The sequence below is a fragment of the Balaenoptera physalus genome (genome assembly GCF_965194825.1).
Source record: "Balaenoptera physalus genome assembly, chromosome: 11".
NCBI lineage: Eukaryota > Metazoa > Chordata > Mammalia > Artiodactyla > Balaenopteridae > Balaenoptera > Balaenoptera physalus.
The window spans coordinates 38,567,174-38,588,818 of NC_138896.1; the positions used below are offsets into that span (position 1 = coordinate 38,567,174).

The window sequence follows — 21,645 nt, forward strand, 5'->3', positions numbered from 1 at the left end:
TCGTTAGATCTTGATTATGCAGCTTTGTAATATCACAAAGGCCAATTGTCACTTCTATTCCTTTTTTTCCCCTTTAATAATTTTTGGGTCAATTCAGACATTTTTTTTCTTATTATTCTTTCCTAGGTCCCCAAATAAATAACGGAAGCCTCTCCTTCCTCCCACGCTGGGTTACGTTGCTCTGCTTTCTGTGTTTGTAACACAGTGCACTTTCCCTCTGTGTCGCTGATCAGGATGGTCATTAGATAGTCATTGGTCACTGGGGTCCCTCCCTCCTGCCAGCTTCACTCTGTGCCGTGTCACCAGCAGTGGCACGGTGCCTGGCACATGGCTGGTGCTCAATAGACAGTGGTGGAATGAATGAGGGAGTGATAATGCATGTCTTTTTTTTTTTAATATGAAAACTAGTTTTCTCTCTTGTGTTGTTTTGGGACCTGGCAGTCAGAGGTTGGCTTAGTCCTTGTCACTGTCAAGGTGTGGCCTCGGACAGTTGCTTTGCTCCTCTGCTTCAGTTTTCTTACCTGTCAGGCTGGACCTGATGAGCCCTGAGCTCCTTCCACTCTTACACAGCTGGGGGCCTGTGAGGGATAAAGAGCTCTGGGGAGGAGAAGCACCACACAAAGTGAAATGCCAGGTTGACTCATCGCAGCAGGCACAGTGCCAGGGCCCCTGATACTTTTAGGGGCCCATGAAAATGGTCCAGTTTCTTTTAAAATCAGAAGAAAACAAAGTCACACCCTTTAAGTCACATGATTTGGCTTTAAATCAATCAGACACCTTTAAGTCACGTGACCCAGCTTTAGGTCAGGTCCCCCCAGCAGGGGTGTGGGGACAGGAGGAAGAGGCTCAGATGGAAAGGGAAGAAGGAAGTTTGGGGAGAACTCTTGAGAGAAAGGGCACAGGGATGAGCACAGCCCACCCACCCAAATGCCGCTTTTACATGCTCCATGTTCACAACCACCAGCCCCGTTTTCCAGATGCCAACACCCACACAGGCCTGCAGCTTGAAAACTGCAAGCCTAAGAGTCAAGCCAGGTATTTCTGGGTCCAGAGTTCTGCCTCTGGAGAAACAAAGGGCAGTCAGACTGCAGACAGCCTTTCAGGCCGTCCAACCACTGGGCGACCCGACCAGGCTGGAAGTGCCCCCATCGGATGCTGAAGGCAGACCTCTCTTCCCTCTGTGAGGTGAGGCAATTTGGGCCGGAGAGTCAGAAGCTCCCGGTAACCAACCCCTCCTCTCTGGGCACGTCCTTGGGGTTCCACCAACCCCATCTCCAACCCTATTGCCCAGCCTGGAGGTCCAGTCGGGGAGCTGCGGGTGGCTCTGCCGGTGCTCTGGCGCCCTCTAGTGGCCATCCTCTCTAATGCCAACTCTCAGCCCTTTCTCCTACCTCCCTCCCCAGCCCTGGGGGCTGCACTCGCCTTGGGCACCTGCAGCCTGATTTCATAACTCCTCTCCCTCTCAGTGCAATGAAGTGCCCTACAGAGGGGGTATTTTTCTCTCAAAGTCTCCCAGGGCAATCACCCCTCCCTAAACTACCCCACTACTTTAAATCAGTCAGCCCTGCCCTTTAAGTCAGGTGAGCTGGCTTTAAATCAATCAGTGACTATGGAGAACAATATGGAGGTTCCTCAAAAAACTAAAAATAGAGTTGCCATACGATCCAGCAATCCCACTCCTGGGCATATATCCAGAGAAAACTCTAATTCGAAAAGACACATGTACTCCAATGTTCACAGCAGCACTAGTAACAATAGCCAAGACATGGAAGCAACCTAAATGTCCATCGACAGATGAGTGGATAAAGAAGATGTGGTACATATCTACTAAGGAATATTACTCAGCCATAAAAAAAGAATGAAATAATACCATTTGCAGCAACATGGGTGGACCTAGAGATTATCATACTAAGAGAAGTCAGAAAGAGAAAGACAAATACCATATGATATCACTTATATGTGGAATCTAAAATATGACAAAATGAACTTATCTACATAAAAAGAAACGGACTCAGAGACATAGAGAACAAACTTACGGTTACCAAAGGGGAAAGGTGGGGAGGGATAAATTAGGAGTTTGGAATTAGCAGGTACAAACTACTATATACAAAATAGATAAACACACAAGGTCCTACAGTAGAAATAAAATAAGGAGAAAGGCCCCCCCCCACCAGCATGCGTGTGCACACACTCATACTCACACACACACTCACATTAACACCAGCCCAGGGAGACAGCCCAGGCACTGACTCTGAGGTCACAATGAACAGGATCCAAAAAGCAATTACACTACACAGGCATTGTGCTAATACAATTATTGAAATTGCTAGTTGAAAACAGTTAACGGAATAATTAAGACAGACTGACCTAAAAGCTGATTTAAAATTAACCTGGCACGTGAATACCATCTAGATAATTACTCTCTCCTATGATCTAGTCTCTCATTAAAGTTAAATTTCTTTTGGAGAAATTCTACATTTTGCACCATAGTTGGAAAGAAGAAGCCACACACACTCACCTGCTGATGAAAGTGGAGGGTTATCAGCGGAGCTAAAGGGGAAATGAGCGTCCCGGCTTCCCAGGTGCTGAGAGATCCGTCTCTGCAACAAACCACCCTCCTTCCCACTTTTCCCTCAAGAAATGATGAAAAGCTATTAAAATTGCATCAGCTGAGGACCCGAAATCACTAGGTGCCTGAGTGAGAGGGAGGTGCCTGTGGGGCTGGGGTCTCGCAGAGGCATCACAAACTCAGAGGAAACTCAGTAAGCTGTCATCCAACTAATTTCTCCACAGGTGAGAAAAACTAGGTCAAGGAGGGAAGAGGCTTGTTAGAGGCCAAACACCAAGCCAGTGGCAGGGGTGGGAACAGAAACGATTTTCAGCTGAAAGCTCCCCCCACCCCCGCAAACACCTCTCTTCTTTATTTTATTTATTTACTTCTGAATTTTTGAATTTTATTTATTTTTTTATACAGCAGGTTCTTACTAGTTATCTATTTTATGCATATTAGTGTCTATATGTCAATCCCAATCTCCAAATTAATTCCACCATCCCCCCCCACCCCCCACCACTTTCCCCCCTTGGTGTCCACACGTTCATTCTCTACATCTGTGTCTCTATTTCTGCCCTGCAAACAAGTTCATCTGTACCATTTTTCTAGATTCCACATATATGCGTTAATATACGATATTTTTCTCTTTCTGACTTACTTCACTGTGTATGACAGTCTCTAGATCCATCCACATCTCTACAAATGACTCAATTTCATTCCTTTTTATGGCTGAGTAATATTCCATTGTATATATGTACCACGTCTTCTTTATCCATTCGTCTCTCAATGGGCATTTAGGTCGCTTCCATGACCTGGCTATTGTAAGTAGTGCTGCAATGAACATTGGGGTGCATGTGCCTTTTTGAATTATGGTTTTCTCTGGGTATATGCCCAGTAGTGGATTGCTGGGTCATATGGTAATTCTATTTTCAGTTTTTTAAGGACCCTCCATACTGTTCTCCATAGTGGCTGTATCAATTTACATTCCCACCAACAGTGCAAGAGGGTTCCCTTTTCTCCACTCCCTCTCCAGCATTTGCTGTTTGTAGATTTTCTGATGATGCCCATTCTAACTGGTGTGAGGTGACACCTCATTGTAGTTTTGATTTGCATTTCTCTAATAATTAGTGATGTTGAGCAGCTTTTCATGTGCTTCTTGGCCATCTGTATGTCTTCTTTGGAGAAATGTCTATTTAGGTCTTCTGCCCATTTTTTGATTGGGTTGTTTGTTTTTTTAATATTGAGCTGTATGAGCTGTTTATATATTTTGGAGATAATCCTTTGTCCATTGATTCGTTTGCAAATATTTCCTCCCATTCTGAGGGTTGTCTTTTCTTCTTGTTTGTAGTTTCCTTTGCTTTGCAAAAGCTTTTAAGTTTCATTAGGTCCCATGTGTTTATTTTTGGTTTTATTTCCATTACTCTAGGAGGTGGATCAAAAAAGATCTTGCTGTGATTTATGTCAAAGAGTTCTTCCTATGTTTTCCTCTAAGAGTTTTATAGTGTCTGGTCTTACATTTAGGTCTCTAATCTATTTTGAGTTTATTTTTGTGTATGGTGTTAGGGAGTGTTCTAATTTCATTCTTTTACATGTAGCTGTCCAGTTTTCCCAGCAACTTATTGAAGAGACTGTCTTTTCTCCACTGTATATCCTTGCCTCCTTTGTCATAGATTAGTTGACCATAGGTGCGTGGGTTTATCTCTGGACTTTCTATCCTGTTCCATTGATCTATATTTCTGTTTTTGTGCCAGTACCATATTGTCTTGATTACTGTAGTTTTATAGTATAGCCTGAAGTCAGGGAGTCTGATTCCTCCAGCTCCGTTTTTTTCCCTCAAGACTGCTTTGGCTATTCGGGGTCTTTTGTGTCTCCGTACAAATTTTAAGATTTTTTGTTCTAGTTCTGTAAAAAATGCCACTGGTGGGCTTTCCTGGTGCCGCAGTGGTTAAGAATCTGCTGGCCAATGCAGGGGACATGGGTTCGAGCCCTGCTCTGGGAAGATCCCACATGCCGCGGAGCAACTAAGCCTGTGCACCACAACTACTGAGCTTGTGCTCTAGAGCCCACGAGCCACAACTACTGAGCCCATGCGCCACATCTACTGAAGCCCATGCGCTCTAGAGCCTGTGCTCAGCAACAAGAGAAGCCCACACACTGCAATGAAGAGTAGTCCCTGCTCGCTGCAACTAGAGAAAGACTGCGTGCAGCAACGAAGACCCAACACAGCCAAAAATAATAAATAAAAATAAATTTATAAAAAAATACTATACTAATATCAATAAAAATAATACGTTAAAAAAATGCCACTGGTAATTTGATAGGGATTGCATTGAATCTGTAGATTGCTTTGGGTAGTATAGTCATTTTCACAATATTGATTCTTCCAATCCAAGGACATGGTATATCTCTCCATCTGTTTTTGTCATCTTTGATTTCTTTCATCAGTGTCTTATAGTTTTCTGAGTACAGGTCTTTTACCTCCCTAGGTAGGTTTATTCCTAGGTATTTTATTCTTTTTGCTGCAATGGTGAATGGGATTGTTTCCTTAATTTCTCTTTCTGATCTTTCATTGTTAGTATATGGGAATGCAAGAGATTTCTGTGCATTAATTTTGTATCCTGCAACTTTACCAAATTCATTGATTAGCTCTAGAAGTCTTCTGTTGGCATCTTTAGGATTCTCTATGTATAGTATCATGTCATCTGCAAACAGTGACAGTTTTACTTCTTCTTTTCCAATTTGTATTCCTTTTATTTCTTTTTCTTCTCTGATTGCCATGGCTAGGACTTCCAAAACCATGTTGAATAACAGTGGCAAAAGTGGACATCCTTGTCTTGTTCCTGATCTTAGAGGAAATGCTTTCAGTTTTTCACCATTGAGAATGATATTTGCTGTGGGTTTGTCGCATATGGTCTTTATTATGTTGAGGTAGGTTCCCTCTATGCCCACTTTCTGGTGAGTTTTTATCATAAATGGGTGTTGAATTTTGTCAGAAGCTTTTTCTGCATCTATTGAGATGATCATATGGTTTTTCTTCTTCAATTTGTTGACATGGAGTATCACATTGATTGATTTGCATATATTGTAGAATCCTTGCACCCCTGGGATAAATCCCACTTGATCATGGTGTATGATCCTTTTAATGTGTTGTTGGATTCTACTTGCTAGTATTTTGTTGAGGATTTTTGCATCTATATTCATCAGTGATATTGGTCTGTAATTTTCTTTTTTTGTAGTATCTTTGTCTGGTTTTGGTATCAGGGTGATGGTGGCCTCATAGAATGAGTTTGGGAGTGTTCCTTCCTCTGCAGTTTTTTGGAAGAGTTTGAGAAGGATGGGTGTTAGCTCTTCTGTAAATGTTTGATAGACTTCACCTGTGAAGCCGTCTGGTCCTGGACTTTTGTTTGTTGGAAGATTGTTAATCACAGTTTCAATTTCATTACTTGTGATTGGTCTGTTCATATTTTCTATTTCTTCCTGGTTCAGTCTTGGAAGGTTATACCTTTCTTACAATTTGTCCATTTCTACCAGGTTGTCCATTTTATTGCCATAGAGTTGCTTCTAGTAGTCTCTTAGGATGCTTTGTATTTCTGCGGTGACTGTTGTAACCTCTCCTTTTTCATTTCTAATTTTATTGATTTGAGTCCTCTCCCTCTTTTTTTTGATGAGTCCGGCTAAAGGTTTATCAATTTTGTTTATCTTCTCAAAGAACCAGCTTTCAGTTTTATTGATCTTTGCTATTGTTTTCTTTGTTTCTATTTCATTTATTTCTGCTCTGATCTTTATGATTTCTTTCCTTCTGCTAACTTTGGGTTTTGTTTGTTCTTCTTTCTCTAGTTCCTTTAGGTGTAAGGTTAGATTGTTTATTTGAGATTTTTCTTGTTTCTTGAGGTAGGCTTGTATTGCTATAAATTTCCCTCTTAGAACTGCTTTTGCTGCATCCCACAGGTTTTAGATCATTGTGTTTTCATTGTCATTTGTCTCTAGGTATTTATTGATTTCCTCTTTGATTTCTTCAGTGATCTCTTGGTTATTTAGTAACATATAGTTTAGCCTCCATGTGTTTGTGTTTTTAACGTTTTTTTTCCCTGTAATTGATTTCTAATCTCATAGCGTTGTGGTCAGAAAAGATGCTTGATATGATTTCAATCTTCTTAAATTTACTGAGGCTTGATTTGTAACCCAAGATGTGATCTATCCTGGAGAATGTTCCGTGCACACTTGAGAAGAAAGTGTAATCTGCTATTTTTGGATGGAATGTCCTATAAATCAATTAAATCAATTAAATGTATCTCGTCTATTGTATCATTTAAAGCTTGTGTTTCCTTATTAATTTTCTGTCTGGATGATCTGTCCATTGGTGTAAGTGAGGTGTTAAAGTCCCCCACTATTATTGTGTTACTGTCGATTTCCTCTTTTATAGCTGTTAGCAGTTGCCTTATGTACTGAGGTGCTCCTATGTTGGGTGCATATATAGTTATAATTGTTATATCTTCTTCTTGGATTGATCTCTTGATCATTATGTAGTGTCCTTCCTTGTCTCTTGTAACATTCTTTATTTTAAAGTCTATTTTATCTGATATGAGTATTGCTACTCCAGCTTTCTTCTGATTTCCATTTGCATGGAATATCTTTTTCCATCCCCTCACTTTCAGTCTGTATGTGTCCCTAGGTCTGAAGTGGGTCTCTTGTAGACAACATATATATGGGTCTTGTTTTTGTATCCATTCAGCAAGCCTGTGTCTTTTGGTTGGAGCATTTAATCCATTCACATTTAAGGTAATTATTGATATGTGTGTTCCTATTACCATTTTCTTAATTGTTATGGGTTTGTTTTTGTAGGTCCTTTTCTTCTCTTGTGTTTCCCACTTACAGAAGTTCCTTTAGCATTTGTTGTAGAGCTGGTTTGGTGGTGCTGAATTCTCTTAGCTTTTGCTTGTCTGTAAAGCTTTTGATTTCTCTGTAGAATCTGAATGAGATCCTTGCTGGGTAGAGTAATCTTGGTTGTAGGTTCTTCCCTTTCATCACTTTAAATATATCATGCCACTCCCTTCTGGCTTGCAGAGTTTCTGCTGAGAAATCAGCTATTAACGTTATGGGAGTTCCCTTGTATGTTATTTGTCGATTTTCCCTTGTTGCTTTCAATAATTTTTCTTTGTCTTTAATTTTTGTCAATTTGATTACTATGTGTCTCGGCGTGTTTCTCCTTGGGTTTCTCCTGCCTGGGACTCTCTGCGCTTCCTGGACTTGCGTGGCTATATCCTTTCCCATGTTAGGGAATTTTTCGACTATAATCTCTTAAAATATTTTCTTGGGTCCTTTCTCTCTCTCTTCTCCTTCTGGGACCCCTATAATGTGAATGTTGGTGCGTTTAATGTTGTCCCAGAGGTCTCTTAGGCTGTCTTTCATTTCTTTTCATTCGTTTTTCTTTCTGTTCCGTGGCAGTTAATTCCACCATTCTGTCTTCCAGGTCACTAATCCGTTCTTCTGCCTCAGTTATTCTGCTATTGATTCCTTCTAGTGTATTCTTCATTTCAGTTATTGTATTGTTCATCTCTGTTTGTTTGTTCTTTAATTCTTCTAGGTGTTTGTTCTTTAATTCTTCTAGAACTTTGTTAAACATTTCTTGCATCTTCTCAATCTTTGCCTCCATTCTTTTTCCAAGGTCCTGGATCATCTTCACTATTGTTATTCTGAATTCTTTTTCTGTAAGGTTGCCTAGCTCCACTTCATTTAGTTATTTTTCTGGGGTTTTATCTTGTTCCTTCATCTGGTACAAAGTCCTCTGCCTTTTCATTTTGTCTATCTTTCTGTGAATGTGGTTTTCCTTCTCCAGGCTGCAGAACTGTAGTTCTTCTTGTTTCTGCTGTCTGCCCTCTGGTGGATGAGGTGATCTCCTTCTCCTTTCAACTCACGGTTTCCTGCCTTATCCCAGACCAGAAGAGCTCTTGGCCTGGTGTGTGGCTCCACAGAGGTGCTGTTGGGCTGGACCAGGGTCCTGAGGCCATGCCACAGGGTGGTCCCAGGCTGTTGGGCAGTTTTCTCTTGTCCGCAACTCTAGCCAGCTGCCTGCCATTGGCCAATCCAGGATTCTGTGATGGCACTGGGCCCGTGTGCAGGATGCACTTGAGGAGGCCCACCTGTGGGAGGAGGGTCGTGGCCGCCCCGCCCTCCGAGGGGCCGAGGCCCCTGGTGGGAAGCTCTCAGCCAGTGTCTGAACAAAGGACGTTGTGTCCTCATTCTTTGCAAACCCTCAGAGTTACCTCAATAACATTTTTTCTAAATGGACTTCCCACTTGGCATATTTATGAGATAAAGAATTTCCCCCATTAAAATTCAGGAACAACATGTTATTAGAAAGCAAATGATCTATTAGTTGGAGGACTTTAAAATTCTAACCAGAAAACACTTACTCTTCACCCTCTTGGGCATCTTTATTTATCCCTCTGATTTCTCCAGAACCTTTCCTTCAAGGAGAAATCTCTGGGCTCTGCAGGGACTGTGAGTGGTGACAGTCAGGTAATTCTGAGACCGAAAAGCTCGAGGAAAAGAGATAAGGTCTGTAAACATCTGGATAGTTGGGGTAAAGGAGGCTTCTCCATGGAGAGGTGTAAACACAAGTATAAAGGCCTGGGTGTGGGGCTGGCATGAAAAGTGATCTGACAGCACGTGGATCAGAGGCCTCGACTGGGGAGATGCCCTGAGTGGGGCTTCTGCCCAAGGTGGAGGGCAGTGGCTATGGTTTGGGCCGGGGAGGAGGGGAATGAGTGGGTCACTAGCTGTTGTTCTGACTGATCCTGGGAAGGCGCGCGTCATTTCCTGGCTGATGAGCCGGGGGAGGGACTGGGTCTGTGTGGCCTGGTCAGGAAAGGGGGGATCCTGAGCCTCAGCAGGGCCTTTGCGGGGAAGGGTGTTTGAGGGAAGCAGTTTCCCAGACACAGAGGGTAAGGGGATTTCTGGACTTTCAGGTCACCTTCAACGTTGTCGAAAGGCAATGGGCTGTGACAGGAGGGAGGGGACACTCAGACCCTGGGCTGTGACAGGAGGGAGGGAATACGTATGCACCTCAAGGGTCAGAGAGGCAGGCTTGGTGCCACCTCCTGGCCAGCTGGGAAGTGCAGGCCGCAACCTCTCAGTTCCGTGAAGCCCATGCTCCCAGCTGGCAAGCCTGCAGAAACCACTAAATTTGGAAATTCAAACTGAAATGGAGCCACATATCCCATGACTTCTCCAAAAACAGTTATAGAATAGTTAATTGGAAACCATATGCAATCAAAAGACTGTAGACACAAACTTTACAACTTACACCAACATTCACTCAAAATTGTCCATAGACAAATTTAAAATGCAAAACTATAAAAATTGTAGATGAAAGCATAGAAGGAAATCTACATCACCTTGGGCTTGGTGAATTTTAACACAAAACCTCAAAAGCCTATCCACAAAAGAAATACAATTTTGAACATGGACTTTAAAAATTTAAAACTTTAAACTCTCAGAAAACCAAAAGACAAGCCACAAATTGGGAGAAAAAATATTTGCAAAATGCATATCTGATAAAGAATTTGTACAACTATAAAGCAAACACCTTCATTACAGATGGGTAAAGATCTGAAACCTGACCAAAGAAGATATACAGATGATAAATAAGTGGACAAAAATATGATCAATGTCGTATATCATTAGGGAATTACAAATTAAAACAACAAGACAGGGACTTCCCTGGTGGCGCAGTGGTTAAGAACCCACCTGCCAATGCAGGGGACATGGGTTTGAGCCCTGGTCCAGGAAGATCCCACATGCTGCAGAGCAACTAAGCCGGTGAGCCACAACTACTGAGCCTGCGCTCTAGAGCCCGCGAGCCACAACTACTGAGCCCGCGTGCCACAACTACTGAAGCCCGTGTGCCTAGAGCCCGTGCTCTTCAACAAGAGAAGCTACTGCAATGAGAAGCCCACGAACCGCAACGAAGAGTAGTCCCTGCTCGCCGCAACTAGAGAGAAAGCCCGCGCAGCAACAAAGACCCAACACAGCCAAAAATAAAAAAATAAATAAATTAAAAATAAATAAATAAATAAAACAAGAAGACAGCACCACACACCTATTAGAGCTGCTAACCTCCTCCCAAAATGACAATACTGATTACTGGAGGATGGGGAACAACAGCAACTCTTCCTCATTGCTGATGGAACACACAGATGGCCTCTTGAGATACAGGCTGGCAGTATTTTCCAAAGCCAAACAGGTCTCACACCTTGAGATCCATCCATCATGCCTCCAGTATTCACACAACTGCTTTGGAAAACTGTATCCAAACAAAAACAAGGATGCTATTACGCACAGAACCTCTGCTCATAATGTCTAAACCTTACAGGAATTAGGATGTCTTCAGTAGATGATGCATAAGCAAACTGGGGTACATCCATGTGAAAGGGAGCAGAATATGACACCCTGAAATGTGGAATTTCAAGAGAACTCAAAGGGCTAAAACAATTTTTAGAAAGAAAATTAACACAGCACACAGCAACATTAAATAAAACACTGTGATACTGGCATGAAGATATACATACAGATGAATGCAACTGAATGGAGATCCTAGAAATAAACCCATTCATCTACAATGAACGGATTTCAGACTACAGTCAACAGCATTAAAATGGGGGGAAATGGTGTTTTCAACAAATGGTGCTAGGTGACTGGCTAACCACATGCAGAGGAATGAAATTGGACCCTTACCTCATACCACATACACAAAGCATCTCAAAATACATAAAAGGCTTAAATGTAAAAAGTAAAATTTTACTCAGCCCCTTGAATCCACGGGTTCCACATCAATGGATTCAACCAATGCCAGATCAAAAACTATTAGAAAAAAATGCCAAAAAGTTTCAAAAGGAAAAACTTGAATTTACCACATTCCAGCAACTATTTACATAACATTCACATTGTTTTTACAACATTTATATAGCATTTATATTGCATTAGTTCTTATACACAATCTAGGAATGATTTGAAGTATACAGGAAGATGTACCTAGGTTATTTGCAAATACTATATCATTTTATATAAGAGATTTGAGCGTCCATGGATTTTGGTATCTGTGGGGTGTCCTGGAACCAATCCCTCATGGATACTGAGGGCCGACTGTGTAAAATCTCTAATAAAACATAGCGATAAACCTTCACAACCAGCAACCAAAAGAAAAAAATTAGATTTCCTTAAATTAAAAACCTTTGTGCATCAAAAAAATGCAATTTAGAAAGTGAAATGACAGCCCACAGAACGGAAGAAAATAATTTCACGTTATATTTATATCTGATGAGTCTTTATCCAGTGTGTATCAAGAACTTTTACAACTCATCAACAACGACAAATAACCCAATTTTAAATGTGGACAAAGGACTTAAATAGACCCTTCCCCAAACAAGACATGCAGATGGTCAACAAGCAGCTGAAAAGATATGATGGAAATGCAACTTAAAACCACAATGCAAGAAATAATGCCTTCACACATGCTAAAATGGGTATAATCAAGAAAATTAAAAATAACAAATGTTGGCAACAATGCAGAGACACTGGAACTTTTAAACCTTATTGTGGAAATGGAAAATGGTGCAACCTCTGTCTACTCTATGAATATACAATTATCTATGGTTCAACAACTCCACCCCTAGATATAGAACCCAAAGAATTGAAAACAGGTGTACACATCTATTGACAGCAGCACTGTTCACGATAGCCAAAAGGTAGAAACAATGCTAATGTCCACCAATCGGTAAATGGATAAGTGACATGGAGGTTGATCCATATTATTCTGCCTTAAAAGGAATCAAGTGAAATGATGTAGCCTCTGTTGAAAACAGTATGGCAGTTCCTCAAAAACTTCAACATAGGATTAACATATGATCCATCAATTCCACATCAGGGTATACCCAAAAGATTGAAAGCAGGGACTGGAACAGATACGGGTACACTCATCTTCATAGCAATATTAATCACAATAGCAAAAGGTGGAAGCGACCCAAGTGTCAATGGATGAATGGATAAACTAAATGTGGTATACACTAAAAGCATTGAAAATTCAGCCTTAAAAACTAAGGAAATTCTGACACGTGCTACAACATATATTAACCTTGCTCCATTATGATAAGTGAAATAGCCCTGTCAAAAAAGAACAAAAATTATATGATTCCACTTATATTAGGTATCCAGAGAAGTCAAATTCAAAGGCAGAAAGTAGAATGCAGTTGCTGAGGGGAATTAGTGTTTAATGCTACAGAGTTTCACTGGTGAAAATGGAAAAGATCTGAACGTGGATAGTGAGGATATTTGTACAACAATATGAGTGTGGTTAGTGCCATAGAACTGTGTACTTAAAACGGTTTAAATGGTAAATGTTATGTACATTTAATCACAATAAAAAATGAATGAAGTACTGATACATATTACAATACAGAAAAGGTCACCCAGATCTTACTCATCCTGTGCACTTTCAATCCATCAAGGTTGTGATAATGAGGGAAAGTATCACTCATGGTTTTAGAAGAACAAAACAGGATCAGAATGAAAAGAGACATTTCCCTAGAGTTGGGGCAGCTGGTGAAAGTTGAAGTGGGCCTGTGGATTGGATCATAATGTGGAAACCATAATATTTTCTTCATGTGGAGGTTTCGTGCTGGTTCCCTGGAAGAGTGTCCCTATTTTGGGACATTGAAGTGTTTTGTGTACAGTGGCAAATGTGAGTACTTTGTACTGCTATTTTAAATTTTCTATACGTTTGAAATTACTGGTAAATAAATTACTTTTCAAAACAATCATGTCAATAAAAGGATAGAAATGTAGAGAAGACAACAACCTTTGCTATAGAGGCCAAGCCCTACCCAGATCCTGCTCACCCAAAATAATGATGCAATTCACCCTTGTAGGACTTCACATGTTTTTAAGGGACACTGTGAGAAGATTATATTAGTAGCCACTATGTCTTGGGTGTTGTGGATGACCTGGATGTGGTAGAAACAGTGGGATTTCTAATTCCAGTTTTCTGTATTAAATCACCAAAAAACTGTTAGAACCAATAAATGAATTCAGTAAAGCTTCAGGATACAAAATCAATACACAAAAATCAGTTGTGTTTTTCTACACTAATAATGAACCATCAGAGAAAGAAATCAAGAAAACAATCCCATTTACAATAACATCAAAAGAACCAACTACCTAGGAATAAATTTAACCCAAGACGTGAAAGAGCTGCACACTGAAAACCTTAAGACATTCGACGAAGAAACTGAAGGCACAAATAAATGGAAAGATATCCTGTGCTCATGAATGGAAAGAATTAGTAGTGCTAAAATGTCCATTCTACCCAAAACAGTGTGCACATTCAATGCAATTCCTATCAAAATTCCAATGGAATTTTTCACAGAGGCTGAACAAACAATCCTGACATTTGTATGGAACCACAAAGGACCCGGAACAGCCAAGGGGATCCTGAGAAAGGAGAACAGCAGCTGGAGGAAACTCACTCACTGACTTGAAACCATATTACAAAGCTACAGTAACCAAACAGTGTAGAAATGGCACAAAAAGAAGCACATGGGCCAGAGGAATACAACAGAGAGCCCAGGAAAAAACCACACATATGAGGTCAGTTAATTTATGACAAAGCTGCCAGGGATATACATCAGGGAAAGGACTGTCCCCTCAATAAATTGTGTGCATTATAGACAGAAGGAGAGAATTACTGTGTTGGTGTCTTGGGGACATTTGGAGGGGTTTCTGACAGTGGGGATGCAATCTGTCCATCTTTTCCCTCCTTGGCAGAAATCTCCATGACATGAGCCTCTCTAAGAATCCTCCCCAAACTGGGGCCTGAAGAAATCAGAGCTGAGGTTCCAATTGTCTTCACAGACAATATCGCAAGTATAAGTATTACTTCAACAAGATAATTTAAAATGTTATTATTGGGAATTCCCTGGCAGTCCAGTGGTTAGGACTCCACGCTTTCACTGCTGAGGGCACGGGTTCAATCCCTGGTCAGAGAACTAAGATCCCACAAGCCGCGTGGCATGGCCACACACACACACACACACACAAAATGTTATTATTGCCCTTTATTCCAAATGTGTAAGAGGGGAAATGTCAGCAGGAGCCTAGTGTTTAGAGCTGTCTGATTTGATTGGACCTGTTCATTCATCCCTGACTGGCTTCAAACCCATTTGAGTTACTGGCGATGACCAAGCCGAATCCAGAGACTCGCCAGCGGGAAGGACACTGATGGAAACTTTCCTATTACCTGTCCTGTTGGTTTCTTTGCACCTTCTGGTCACTAGGTTGTGTCACTCCCTATGGTGCTGGGGTATCAAGTTTTTAATACGATTATCACCAATTATGAAACTAGAAAGAACAGAAATCAGGCTATCCCATGAAATCTCTCTGAAACCGGAGGACAGAGTCACTTTCTTTATTTTCCTGGTTTAACAGGTCAGTTAGTTGCTGCTCATTACTAACTAGCCCTCTTTTACCATCATGCCAGGCAGTCAACTGAGATTTACTCATATTTATATTTACGCTAGTTCTCCCTCAAAGAGCCTTCTGGATCAAACGTGTGCATAATATCACCTCAGTCTGGAAATACTGGAAAGGCAGAATAAATCCAGTTTGATGTGACTTATGTAAATCATTTCTTACAGGGAATTCTCTTAGTGGGAAAGGTCAACGTTTTCCACCAAGTAAAAATAAATATAATACTGATCTGATCTCATCTGATCTCAAAATCATGTTTTCTATCTGCACACATACAAACACACATGCACATGGGCAGACACACACCCTCTGCTAAAGTTACCAATAGCTTTTAAGGTCAGTGAAATCCATGATTACGAGCTTACGCTGTGGAATGAGCTGGATCTGGGTTTAAATCCTGCTTCTGGATGTGCGACAGGGCACTTTACCTCCCTGCATGGTTTTCCTCTGCTGGTAAACAACACCCATGACAGAAGGGTTAATGTGAGGATCAGACAGAACAGTGCCCACTAAACTGGTGCTTCTCCAACTCCAAAGTGCACACGAATTATCTGGGAATCGTGTTACGCTGGAGATGCTGATTCCGATTCTCAAGTGGGGCCTGATGTTCTAAGTTCCTAGGTGACCTTACACTGCTGGTCCATGCACCAAACTTTGCATAGCAAAGCACATACTGAAACCTTACAAAAGGGAAACCAAAATCGCTATCCAGTGGTCCTGCCAGCCAAGTAAGAGAAGAAAGCTAAGAAAGGATTTTTTTGGTGCCCAGTGTGAGCTTGGTATAAACTCAGTTTCTCTAGGTGTGGAGACGATGACACGTTTGGGGCCAGGCTTTACTCTGTCTCCTTATGAGCCTCAGCAATGACTTAATTTCCATTCTTCTGCCCAGGGTCAGTCAGGGGCCACGGGAACCCACAGAGATGGGGAGTCTCATACCTGTAACAGTCCTGGCAAATCTCCCCCACGGCCACCAAGGCCTTCAGGTACTCGCTGGGCTGCTAGGGGTAGATGTAGTGCAGGGAACAGCTGTTCCTGGGGTCTCCATTTCGGGCAGTGGACTCTATAGCTACCTGGAAGAGAAGATAGGCGAATGGGTAGATTTAAAGTGAACGCATCTGTACAAAACAAAGGAGGCAAGACTATACCATGGTGGAAAGACAGTCTTTTCAACAAACGGTGCTGGAGAAACTGGTCAGCTACATGTAAAAAAATGAAATTAGATCATTCTTTAACACCATTCACAAAAATACGCTCAAAATGGATTAAAGACCTAAATGTGAGACTGGACACTATAAAAGTCCTAGAGAAAAACATAGGCAGAACACTCTCTGACATAAATCACAGGAATATCTTTTTCGGTCCATCTCCGAGAATAATGGAAATAAAAACAAAAATAAACAAATGGGACCTAATAAAACGCAAAAGCTTTTGCACAGCAAAGGAAACCATAAACAAAATGAAAAGACAACACACAGATTGGGAGAAAATATTTGTAAATGATGTGACCAATAAGGGATTAGTCTCCAAAATTTACAAACAGCTCATGAGGCTTAATAACATCAAAACAAACAACCCAATCAAAAAATGGGCAGAAAACCTAAATAGACATTTCTCCAAAGAAGATATATAGATGGCCAAGAGGCACATGAAAAGATGTTCAACATCGCTAGTTATTAGAGAAATGCAAATCAAAACTACAATGAGATATCACCTCACACCAGTCAAAATGGCTATCATCAAAAATTCCACAAACAATAAATGCTGGAGAGGGTGTGGAGAAAAGGGAACCCTTTTGCACTGTTGGTGGGAATGTAAATTGGTACAGCCACTATGGAGAACAGTATGGAGGTGCCTTAAAAAACTAAAAATAGAGCTACCATCTGACCCTGCAATCCCGCTCCTGGGCATATATCCAGAGAAAAACATGGTCCGAAAGGATACATACACCCCAATGTTCACTGCAGCACTGTTTACAATAGCCAAGACATGGAAGCAACCTAAATGTCCATGCAACAGAGGAATGGTTAACGGAAGATGTAGTACATGCATATAATGGAATATTACTCAGCCATTAAAAAGAATGAAATAATGCCATTTGCAGCAACATGGATGGACCTAGAGATTGTCATACTGAGTGAAGTAAGTCAGACAGAGAAAGAGAAATATCACATGATATCCCTTATATGCAGAATCTAAAAAGAAATGATACAAAGGAACTCATTTACAAAACAGAAACAGACTCATAGACTTAGAGAACGAATTTATGGTTACCAGGGGGGAAGGGTGGGGGGAAGGGATAGTCAGGGAGTTTGGGATCGACATGTACACACTGCTATATTTAAGATGGATAACCAACAAGGACCTAACATATAGCACACGGAACTCTGCTCAATGTTATGTGGCAACCTGGATGGGAGGGGAGTTTGGGGGAGAATGGACACATGTATATGTATGGCTGAGTCGCTTTGCTGTGCATCTGAAATTATCACAACAGTGTTAATTGGCTATACCCCAATATAAAATAAAAAGTTAAAAAAATAAAATAAAATAAAGTGAACGCATCTTGTGGGAATTGCAATCAGCCCTGAGAGAGACACGGCCTGAGGGGGTGGGGGGAAAGCAGCATGTTATACACACTGCTGATAAGCAATAAGTAGGGTTAAAGAAGAAATTCATTAGCTTTAAAAACTAGTTACTTATGGGGAGGGAGAGGGGTGAGATGTGACAGAGTGAGAGAGTGTCATGGAGATATATACACTACCAAATGTAAAATAGATAGCTAGTGGGAAGCAGCCGCATAGCACAGGGAGATCAGCTCGGTGCTTTGTGACCACCTAGAGGGGTGGGATAGGGAGGGTGGGAGGGAGGGAGATGCAAGAGGGAAGAGATATGGGAACATATGTATATGTATAACTGATTCACTTTTTTATAAAGCAGAAACTAACACACCATTGTAAAGCAATTATACTTCAATAAAGATGTTTAAAAAATAAAAAAACAAAAACAACAAAAAAAAAACAACAACAAAAAAACTAGTTACTAGGGAATTCCCTGGTGGTCCAGTGGTTAGGACTTGGTGCTTTCACCGCCGAGGGCCTCGGTTCAATCCCTGGTCGGAGAACTAAGATCCGGCAAGCCACAGGATCTTTTTTTTTTTTAATTAATTAATTTAATTTAGTTTTGGTTGCATTGGGTCTTCATTCCTGCGCGCAGGCTTTCTCTAGTTTCGGTGAGCAGGGGCTACTCTTTGTTGCGGTGCATGGGCTTCTCATTGCTGTGGCTTCTCTTGTTGTGAAGCACGGGCTCCAGGTGCACAGGCTTCAGTAGTTGTGGCACACGGGCTCAGGAGCTGTGGCTCGCGGGCTCTAGAGAGCAGGCTCAGTAGTTGTGGTGCACGGGCTTAGTTGCTCCGCGGCATGTGGGATCTTCCCAGGCCAGAGTTTGAACCCGTGTCCCCTGCCTTAGCAGGTGGATTCTTAACCACTGTGCCAGCAGGGAAGCCCGGAAGGTTAGTTCTAATGCACTATAGGATGGTCTTTAAAAATGTGACATTTTATTGGAAGTGCATTTTATGTTTTTGTTTTTTGGCCAAGCCATGCAGCATGTGGGATCTTAGTTTCCTGACTAGGGATGGAACCCGTGCCCCCTGTAGTGGAAGCACAGAGTCTTAACCACTGGACTGCCAGGGAAGTCCCTGGAAGTGCATTTAAAATTTTCTGTCTTGATATTTGGAGACTCCAGTGGACTAGCTACTGTTGCCAAGGCAGTATGACTTTGGGCTATTGCAAGGATCCAAAGGGGTTTTTGTTGGTTTTTTAAAAAAATATTAACATGAGAAACATGGAAAAAGTAAATATAGAAGCCAAATTCAGCCTCTTTTCTCTTCAAAATGCATAAAATACAGATCCTCTGGTTATATCTCTGATTAAAAAATACAAAGACTCATGAAGTGACTTTCCCAACTGGCAGAGAGACTTTCTCCCAGTCGGTGGAGCTGGTACCATCAGAGTCCTCTTCTCATTCTTTGTTCTGGATTGAGGCCCCTCTGAAAATGTGGGACATTGATTCTACACAATATTAACTCTTCACCTCCCAACATGTTTACCTCCAAATGGAAAAATCCTTTATGTGAATAAAGGTGGCCTTCGAGGTCCAGAGTGTTCTCTTTGAGGGAACTCGTGAAGAGAAGACAGAGAAACGCATGGTGCAAACCACACAAATACATTCAGTTGGGTTCCAAAAGATTCAAATGCAGATGAGAATAAAGATCCCACCACCAACCCATTTTTTTTCCTCTGTGATTATTCCTTCTAGTCAGTATAATGTGAAAGTGTTTGGTCACGAAGGTGGACTCAAATCATCTGATGATGGGAAGAATCAAAGCCTCTATTTCCTAGAATACTACATAAAACTTCTGTAGAAACAGATAACATCTTTGCTTCCTACTAACTGGAATGTGGTATTTTAAAATCAGAAGTCCAACTGCAGATCAAGAAACCCTGTAGTACAAGGCACTTTTTAATCAAAACCTCCAAAACCAGGGTATCCTTAAGACAAACCAAGGGTTCAAACAAAATGCTACGCTGCTACCAGAGACCTGGAGATAAACAGGAAGTCTTTGAAGTACAATGAAAATACAACTCACAAACCTCAGAGTAACGATTTTTAAAGAACTATTTGGAAGCTCTAGGAAAGTGCTTGTCTCATGCTGGGAAGCTCGCTGGACCCCATCGGCTCCTGCTCCCAATAAATGATGCTGGGAGTGTGTCTGGAAGAATAAACATGAGACTGAGCATTCATAGGAACGGTATAGGTTTGACGTCCATGTGCATCTTCACACGGGAACACGTGAGCAGATCTTTGGTTCCATTCTAGGCAAGCTCCTCTCATCCGACCATTCAAAACTGCCCAGCCACTCCTACCATGGACAGATACTTCCTTTCACTCAATGCTCAGGGTAAATCACCTGGTTTGGATGCGGTTTGAGTTTGATCCTGTGACACCATCAGAATTTCCCACCAGAGATAAATGAGGAGATTCTGGCCTTTATTAGTATGCTATGAACACAGGTGTCCTGGCTGTATTTGCCAACCCTCCTTCTATTTTTATTCACCTCCCTACCTGTGAGTGCCTTTGACCTACTCTGAGCTCAGACCCCTGATCTATTAGAGTAACTCTGTCAGTCTTTCTTTAAAAATGAACAGGCAATAAAATGAATTTAACCCAGAAGCAGCAGCTCAGCAAGGGAAATGAAAACATCAGAAGCCGACCTTTTCGGCCGAGGCCAGAGCTTCAGGGGTCCCTCCAGTCCCCTCCCCCGCCCCCTCCTCCCTGGTACTTTATCTAATAGAGGAAGGAGCACGGAGGGACTTGGCTGAATCAAGGGACCTGCGAGACTATGGATGAGTTTTAAGCCCGAGACGCAATTAAATATTATTGGAACCTACTGTAAGGGGGGCGGGGAGGGGAGGTTAGGAGGCTGAGAGGCTGAGTCCCAACGCAGCGGGTCCAGCCCCGGGACCCAGAACAGACGAACCCCGCCCCCCGCTCGATTCCCAGCAGTCAGGAGGAGGAGCGCTGCGACTCCAGCCCGGACTCTGCGCCTCCCCCTCCCCGAGTCCCCTCAGGACGCGCAAGTCGGCCCCTTGCTCACCCCAGCCGGCCAGAGCAAGCCGGGCGGAGGGCAGGGGCGAGATGAGGCACCGAAGTTCCCCTGGACGAAGATGCTGCGCGCAGCTCTTCCTAAAGAGCAGGGGCGGCGCGAAGCGAACCCCAGTGCCTCAAAAGTTGGTCTCGCTGGGAGGCCCGGGGACGCGGCGCCGGGGCCGGGCCAACTTACCTGGCGCGCGGCCCGGGGGGCGGACGGGGCTTAGCCGGCGGGGTCAGTCCAGCCCGCGGCGGCAGTTTGGCCATGGGCGCGGCCGGGCCTCGTGCCGCCCTCCCCTCGGGCTCTGGGCACTCTGCCACAGTGGAGCGAAGAGACGCCGAACCGGGAGTTCGAGCTCCGCGAGACCCGGGCTCCATTCTGGACGGCGGGGGCGGGGCCGCTTGGCCGTCAGTCACGTGCTCGGCCCTATTTCAGACGCCCTAGCTTTAGGGCAGGTGCCCAGCCTTCAAATCATGTAAACCGGCTCCTCGTCTCTGAAAGGGCTGCACGTCACTGTTTGCCCCTCCAGCCTGCAACTTCAAAAGTTGTAACTTCCCCGTTGACCCCAGCGCCTAACATAGCTTTTGGCAGAAAGGCTGAGATCAGTGATTGTTCAACAGTCGGATAAGTGAGACCCTTCTCTTGGGGGAGGGGTGTGGGGACAGGAGGAAGAGGCTCAGATGGAAAGGGAAGAAGGAAGTTGGGGGAGAACTCAAGAGAAAGGGCAGGGATGAACACAGCCCGCCCACCCAAATACTGCCACTTTTACACGCTCCACTGTTCGCGACCACCAGCCCCTTTTTCCAGATGGCAACACCCACGCAGGCCTGCGGCTTGCAAACTGCAAGCCCAAGAGTCAAGCCAGGTAGTTCTGCCTGTGGAGAAACAATGGGCAGTCAGACTGCAGACAGCCTGATGCTGTCAG

At 42.7% G+C, this 21,645-nt stretch overlaps 1 long non-coding RNA gene across 1 annotated transcript in view; it reads right to left on the bottom strand.

Moving 5' to 3' along the window:
- LOC309637694 overlaps nucleotides 1–21,601 on the bottom strand; it is a 57,145-nt gene extending 35,544 nt beyond the window's left edge. Inside the window, exons 1-2 of the long non-coding RNA XR_014250759.1 lie at nucleotides 20,913–21,601; nucleotides 16,010–16,143 (exon numbers count right to left, since the gene is read on the bottom strand). This is a non-coding gene — a long non-coding RNA (uncharacterized lncRNA). The remainder of the gene's footprint in view (nucleotides 1–16,009; nucleotides 16,144–20,912) is intronic.
- Nucleotides 21,602–21,645: the final 44 nt, after the last annotated feature.